Raw genomic sequence first — 8,970 nt, forward strand, 5'->3', positions numbered from 1 at the left:
TTTTTTTTATTTTATTTATTTATTTTTATGTGCTGTTGTTTATTTTTTAACATCTTTTTTGGCGTATAATTGCTTTACAAGTGTGTGTTAGTTTCTGCTTTATAACAGAGTGAGTCAGTTATACATATATATATGTTCCCATATCTCTTCCCTCTTTGTCTCCCTCCCTCCCACCCTCCCTATCCCACCCCTCCAGACAGCCACAAAGAACCGAGCCGGTTTCCCTGTGCCATGCGGCTGCTTCCCACTGGCTATCTACCTTACGTTTGTTAGTATATATATGTCCATGTCTCTCTCTCGCCCTAACACACCTCACCCTTCCCCCTCCCCATATCCTCAAGTCTGTTCTCCAGTAGGTCTCTGTCTTTATTCCTGTTTTACCCCTAGGTTCTTCATAACATTTTTTTTTCTTAAATTCCATATATATGTGTTAGCATACGGTATTTGTCCTTCTCTTTCTGACTTACTTCACTCTGTATGACAGACTCTAGATCTATCCACCTCATTACAAATAGCTCAATTTCGTTTCTTTTTATGGCTGAGTAATATTCCATTGTATATATGTGCCACATCTTCTTTATCCATTCATCCGACGACGGGCACTTAGGTTGTTTCCATCTCCGGGCTATTGTAAATAGAGCTGCAATGAACATTTTGGTACATGACTCTTTCTGAATTCTGGTTTCCTCAGGGTATATACCTAGTAGTGGGATTGCTGGGTCATATGGTAGTTCTATTTGTAGTTTTTTAAGGAACCTCCATACTGTTCTCCATAGTGGCTGAACCAATTCACATTCCCACCAGCAGTGCAAGAGTGTTCCCTTTTCTCCACACCCTCTCCAGCATTTATTGTTTCTAGATTTTTTGATGATGGCCATTCTGACTGGTGTGAGATGATATCTCATTGTAGTTTTGATTTGCATTTCTCTAATGATTAATGATGTTGAGCATTCTTTCATGTGTTTGTTGGCAGTCTGTATATCTTCTTTGGAGAAATGTCTATTTAGGTCTTCTGCCCATTTTTGGATTGGGTTGTTTATTTTTTTGTTATTGAGCTGCATGAGCTGCCTGTAAATTTTAGAGATTAATCCTTTGTCAGTTGATTCATTTGCAAATATTTTCTCCCATTCTGAGGGCTGTCTTTTGGTCTTGTTTATGGTTTCCTTTGCTGTGCAAAAGCTTTGAAGTTTCATGAGATTATTTTATCTGAGCAACTGAAGGATATAATTCCTCTCACCTGATATGGAAATTAAGGAAGGTATCACTGTTTTTGAGTTGTAGGTATGTTGAGTTTGAAAAGCCATGAGATATCTCAGTAAAGATAATGAAGTTTTATATGATCTGGCATCCAGGGGAGAGGTCTAGACTGGAAATATTAAGTTGGGTGTTGTCAGCATATAAATGATGAGGCTAGATGGGATATCCAAGGGACTGAATTTAGATAGAAAAGACAATGCTCCCAAACTAAGCCCTGGGGCATTCAACCATTAAGTGACTGATAAGAAGGAGAACAAACAACAAAAGAGAATTAGAAGAAATAATGGGGGCAGTAGAAAAGTCAAGAGTGTGATGTATCCTGAAAGCCAAGTCTGTATAGAAAATTCATGTAGAAAAGGAGTACCTTTCTCTTTTAAATGCTACAGATTGGTCTAATATGGTGATGACTGGAACTTTACCACTGAATTTAGCCAAGTAAATGTCATGGTCAACCTGAACAAGAGTAGTTTCTGAAGAGTGGAAAAGTCAGAGCTGTATAAATAAATTTAAGAGAGAAACATTAAAGAAGAAATTGGATACAAGGAGTATCTTCAGAGTTTGGTTTCAAAAAAGTACCAATAGTGAGGCATCAACTAATAAGAAATGATGGGAGAAATTTCATCATTTTATATGCTGATAGGAATGTGTTCAGCTGCACAAGCTAAGGAGTAGAGCAGGTGGAGGGTTGGATTTAACTAAGCTGTGGATTCCCAAGTAAGTGTGTCAAAGTAACGACAGAAAAGAGGGACATTCTTTAAAACTGTATTTTTTTCCTTTATAAACTTCCCTAATTTGGAATTGTCAATCTACCATAGTAATTTAGATCTTTTATTCAGACAGTTCTTGGTTTGAATCTATGCTTACTGCTAAAGTCGTCTAATGTTGAACAAATTCATTAACCTCTCTGTTCCTCAGATTCCTCCTCTACAAAATATGGTTAATAATGATATCTATCCTTATGGGATTATTGGAAGAATTAAATGAAGTAATGTTTGTAAAGCATAATGCACAGTACTCCAGCATAGCATATACCAAAAATTTCAAATTTTGCTGGCTATTTTACATATTAAATATATTTCTGGTGCATTACTTATTCATTCTTTACATAACTATATTGTTCTTACTAATCTGAATGACACATTTATGATTTAAAAATTGACCTTTTGCCTGCTACTTGTGTTCTAAATATTTCTTCCTGGTTTATTTTGTTTTAAAATTTTTATCCCTTTTTTGGGCTTCCCTGGTGGTGCAGTGGTTGAGAGTCCGCCTGCCATTGCAGGGGACACGGGTTCATGACCCGGTCCGGGAGGATCCCACATGCCGCGGAGCGGCTGGGACCGTGAGCCATGGCCGCTGAGCCTGCGCGTCCAGAGCCTGAGCTCCGCAACGGGAGGGGCCACAGCAGTGAGAGACCCGTGTACCGCAAGAAAAAAAAAAAAAGTTACTTCCTACATTCATAACACTAGTAAATATTGAAGTTGGAATTTAAATCAATCTGGCAAATAATAGCTAGAACTTAACATCTCTGCCTTTATATATATATATATATATTTCGCCAAGTAATTCAGCCTTAATGATATTTGATTCACTTTAAATAATCATATAAGTGTTCTATTACCTGGTATGTTGAAAAAGATGGTGACTCCTCTTTAGCAAAATCTTACTTTATGATAAAACTGAATTCAAGTTGCAGAAAGATTTTTCTGTTCTTTAGCTATATTCAATTTACAGTAAATTTAGGCAGTTATTTTAATCACTTTGCAATAACCCTCTAAGGCAAATTGTGTACTGAACTTTCCCACTCTGCTCTCGTACCACTGACTTTGGGGTGGATGATGGAGAACAATATTCAGGAAAGGGATCCTAGAGGCAAGGACATTGGAGTAGGGCATAGGTTGGAAGGGAAAGATAATGATGAGTTTGGTCTTATTGAGTTTGAGGTCTGTGCCGGTCTGAAGGATCTTAGTTAGAGACAGAGGTTTGGAAATAATCAGAAAATGGGTGTTCCCTGAAGCAGTAGAGGTGGATGACATCAGGAGAAGATATGTCAGAGACAGAAGTGAATTCTCAACATGGGGGAACACTGTTATTTACAAAAGGGACATAAATATAGATGCCTCCTAATAACAACAACAACGAAAACCAGACTGAGAGTGGTCACTAAGTCTTTTACAGATGTATTGTTGATAGAAAAATCTTAAGATAGTAAAGTTATTCCACATCCCCAACATTCTTGAGTTGACATTTCCCCCTAGGTGGATGGATTGGTTCTAGAATTATACTACTCAAACATGTTAATTTTGCTAGTCTCAGGAAGACATACAGAAAATGGAATTTATATGTTGGATTCAACTCCAAAGAACCTAGATCTAGGACAATTTTAGAACACAAGAGTCCCATTAGTTTGAAATTACAAATTGGTTTGGTGCCCTGATACATGAGAATCAAGGCAGTCAAATTTCTGTATTTTAAGCTCAGATGCGTTTCAATCTGAAGATATCTGAACGACAATTACATTTGGTGGTAAATACTTCAAGGAAAAATGATGTATTGTATAGATGTTACATATATGTAAAGATTTCTCATTATTCAAAATCTTCAGAAACTTCAGAGCCCCAAAGCTAATTCTTGCTTTTGTTTCTCTCATTTAGAAATGACACTAGCTAGAGTTTTAGAAATTTAAAGGGATAAGTAGTGTTGTGGTTCTTAGCTTATATTTATTCATTCATTTATTCATTCACTTATTTGAATTTTTAAAAACAACAGAGCCTGATTTTCAGTTGTATCTGTCTGTTATATATCAAAAATGTGTATTTGTGAATATTTGGCTATCCTCTTATTTCTCTTGCAAAAAGTGAATATTTAAATGAGGTTTTAGATGAAATTTGGTATAATTCTCCCTCTTTTCCATTAGTGTAAGTAACCAACAAATGATTAGATATATAAAAATTTTGAAATATCTAGAAATGTATTTTTTTTAGTTTAAAAAATAGAACAAGTAAATACTATGCTTTGAATTCTTACCATTCTTTGGCTCTCTCCAATCATATCTTTTACAACGACTGCAACTATCAGTAAAGAAAATAATTGGAAGATCAAATGATATTTTCAACTATATTTTTCTAATATGAAATAAGTTTAATCCTTGTGATTACAAGTCATTGCTTAAATTTTATCTTAATCCAGTCTCACAGTGCTTGTAAACCTTAACCTGAGTTACATCTATCATTTTGGTTGAATGTAAAAATAAATCTTGCTGTGGTAGAGAAACTGTCAAGAATATAATGTGTCATGTTTTATTTGTGCAATAGATTTCATTCTTTTAAAGATCCCATACTGTTGTGCTTTTCTGTTGCTTTGTTGAGCAGGAGTATGAAATAAAATGTGACATGTGAGGGTGGGATGATTCATTTTGTCTCTCTACCTGTAATCTACCAACTCCTTGAACGTTGGTTATTCTACCCTTGTCAAGTGACTGTAGGCTATAAAAAACAAGCCCCACTCCAGTATCAAAGCAAACAGAATGAGTAAAGGAACCATACTTATTGGGAGTTTTGTATGTACGTGCTGGAACATGCCTCTAATTACGTCACTGGATCCCTGAAACAACACTTTAAGGTGCGAATAATGTGCCCATTTTACAAATTAGGAAATTGAAGCCCAAAAGGCTTATATTATAGCCTAAAGTCTCACAGGTGTAAAGGAGGTAGGATTCAAAACCTTCCTGGTTCCAAGACCACATTACTCTGATTTTCTTTTACTTTGGAATTTCACAGCTAATATTTTTACATGGAATTTCAGGACCACTTAATAATAATTATAATATTAATATAATAATCAATACACACCGGTGTTTATTATGTGCCAAGCACTAAGTAACTTACATAAATCAACTCACAACAGCCCTATCAAATAGATCCTATTATTATTTCCATTTCTTAGGTAAGGAAGAAAGTTTAAATAATCTGTCAAAGGTCATCAGCTAATAAAGAGCAAAACTGACATTCAATCCAAGTACGTTATGTCAGGATCATGGACCTCTTTAATAATACATTTACTACAACATAATAGTGCCATTTGCAGCAATATGGATGGACCTAGAGATGGTCATATGGAATGAAGTAAGTCAGACAAAGACAAATATCATATGATATCGCTTATATGTGGAATCTTAAAAAAGTCGTACAAAGGAACTTATTTACAAAACAGAAATAGAGTCACAGGTGTAGAAAACGAACTTATGGTTACCAGGGGGGAATGAAGGGGGTGAGGGATAAACTGGGAGATTGGGACTGGCATATACGCGCTACTACATATAAAATAGATAACTAATAAGGATCTACTATGTATCATGGGGAACTCTTCTCAATGCTCTGTAATGACCTATAATAGGAAAAGAATCTAAAAAGGAGTGGATATATGTATTTGTATAACTGATACATTTTGCTGTAAAGCAGAAACTAACACAGCACTGTAAATCAACTATACTCAAATAAAAATTTTAAAATATAATACATTTACTACAGTATTTTGGAAACAATTCTAGGCGTTCTTAGATCTTTGAAGTTTGCACAGAACTAAATCCCCACAGGAGTTAATCGATCCTGGGGTTGGAAGATAGGTCTTAAACAAACCTTAAAAGAAAGTGACAAACACATTTATGGCAAAATTTAAATTATATTATAGATTTTTGTTTAATATAAAGGATTATAAAAAAGCAATGAAATGGAGAAAGGAAGCAAAAAAGAAAAATGGCAATTTAAAACTACAACTGACGTAATCAGTTTTCAGGACAAATGTGAAATGTTCTTTCCTTTTAAATTAAATGTACTTGTGTTTAAGCAAAATACTTTGATGCACCCAATTTGGCCTAAAAGGAGAGACAAGTGGGGCCAGAAGTGATGAGAAGAAAAACAGTTCCTCCCCTCAGTCTGCAGCAGGCAGCCAGGCATCCTGAAGATAAAAGAAGGGTCTTGGATGTCCAACTGAGTGGATGAAGAGATATTAATTTTATTTGAATTACAAAGGAAAAGTAATGTCAGCAGTTTTGAAGACTTGGGTCATTTCAACTGACATTTGTGTTTTCATCATCAGCTATAATATAGACATTCTAATTCAGAGACAGTGCATCTTGTCAGAGGTCTCCCTCTAGTTGAATATCACTGGTGGCCAGCCAAATAGTCTGGATAATGTAGAGGAGTAGTCTTACATCTTGTCACATGTATTTAAGGAATTAACTGTTCAATTTCTCTTCAGTCATGATGCATGATTCTTTACAATCCCCCAGGGCAAAGAAAATTAATTCTACACATATCATGAATAATATAGCATCACTGAATAAGATGTCAGAACAAGCCCTTTAACAGTCAAGGACAGCCTCTTCAATAAGTGGTGCTGGGAAAACCGGACAGGTACATGTAAAAGTATGAAATTAGATCATTCCCTAACACCATACACAAAAATAAGCTCAAAATAGATTAAAGACCTAAATGTAAGGCCAGAAACTATCAAACTCTTAGAGGAAAACATAGGCAGAACACTCTATGACATAAGTCACAGCAAGATCCTTTTTGACCCACCTCCTAGAGAAATGGAAATAAAAACAAAAATAAACAAATGGGACCTAATGAAACTTCAAAGCTTTTGCACAGCAAAGGAAACAATAAACAAAGCCAAAAGACATCCCTCAGAATGGGAGAAAATATTTGCAAATGAAGCAACTGACAAAGGATTAATTTCCAAAATTTATAAGCAGCTCATGCAGCTCAATAATAAAAAAACAAACAACCCAATCCAAAAATGGGCAGAAGACCTAAATAGACATTTCTCCAAAGAAGATATACAGACTGCCAATAAACACATGAAAGAATGCTCAACATCATTAACCATTAGAGAAATGCAAATCAAAACTACAATGAGATATCATCTCACACCAGTCAGAATGGCCATCATCAAAAAATCTAGAAACAATAAATGCTGGAGAGGGTGTGGAGAAAAGGGAACCCTCTTGCACTGCTGGTGGGAATGTAAATTGATACAACCACTGTGGAGAACAGTATGGAGGTTCCTTAAAAAACTACAAATAGAACTACCATATGACCCAGCAATCCCACTACTGGACATATACCCTGAGAAAACCATAATTCAAAAAGAGTCATGTACCAAAATGTTCATTGCAGCTCTATTTACAATAGCCTGGAAATGGAGACAACCTAAGTGCCCGTCGTCGGATGAATGGATAAAGAAGATGTGGCACATATATACAATGGAATATTACTTAGCCATAAAAAGAAACGAAATTGAGCTATTTGTAATGAGGTGGATAGACCTAGAGTCTGTCATACAGAGTGAAGTAAGTCAGAAAGAGAAAGACAAATGCCGTATGCTAACACATATATATGGAATTTAAGAAAAAAAAATGTCATGAAGAACCTAGGGGTAAGACAGGAATAAAGACACAGACCTACTGGAGAACGGACTTGAGGATATGGGGAGGGGGAAGGGTGAGCTGTGACAAAGTGAGAGAGAGGCATGGACATATATACACTACCAAATGTAAGGTAGAGAGCTAGTGGGAAGCAACCGCATAGCACAGGGATATCAGCTCGGTGCTTTGTGACCGCCTGGAGGGGTGGGATAGGGAGGGTGGGAGGGAGGGAGACGCAAGAGGGAAGAGATATGGGAACATATGTATATGTATAACTGATTCACTTTGTTATAAAGCAGAAACTAACACACCATTGTAAAGCAATTATACCCCAATAAAGATGTTAAAAAAAAAAAAAACAGTCAAGCAAATTCTAAGCTGTAATACCTTGGAGAAGTTTTACAATTATTTGTTAAAAGTTTGAAATAGAAGATTGTACAACAGAACTCTGATTTCCACATGTCAAAATACTGATTTGTCAAGATTCATTCCACTATTTGCAATCGATTTGTTTACTGAGTATATTTTAAATCATACATGAAGTTTTTCATGGTTTTTAAGAGTATTCATTAAATATATATCTTTAACTTTTAAAAACTATTTTAAAAATCAGAGCTGTGAGAGTTAAGTCTAATATGTTCAATACTCAAATATGAGTGGATAAAATAATTGTAGTATTATAATGTATATGTTTTGTACATATAGCAAATATATACAAAATACATACGTAGCAGTATATAGATTGAGAATAACACTACATAGCAATATATAGATTGAGACTAACAAAATTACATCCTATACTATGGATAAATACATACAATTTCATTAGTTAAAACCTTATTAAACTAACCCATTATGCTAATAGTATTTACACTTGTGAGATTATAAATTAGAAAGGATATGAAGAATCTGATAGTCTTCTCTGTGGCTTAGCTACTGGTCACATAGGTGTATTTAACTTGTGAAAATTTATTGAGTTGTACACTGGTGATTTGTGCTTTTCTGTATATATATTCTTCTTCAGAAAAAAAATTACATTAAAGAAATATACATATACATATTCAACATCTTGGATGTATGGATCTTATTTTAAAGACAGGTAAAAATGATAAAATTGATGAGTTTTGAGAAATATGCTTTCCCATTAGTCAGTAATGAATGCTCACCAAAGCTAAAATCACTGGTAGGCTGTTTTATTTTAATAAATATTCTAATACTAAGCACTAGTTAATTTTCAAAACATAATCACTTCCAGGTCTATTATTTGTTCTAGAAATGAAAAAAAT

This window comes from Lipotes vexillifer, unplaced genomic scaffold, assembly GCF_000442215.2.
Source record: "Lipotes vexillifer unplaced genomic scaffold, Lipotes_vexillifer_v1.1 scaffold1043, whole genome shotgun sequence".
Classification (NCBI taxonomy): Eukaryota; Metazoa; Chordata; class Mammalia; order Artiodactyla; family Lipotidae; genus Lipotes; species Lipotes vexillifer.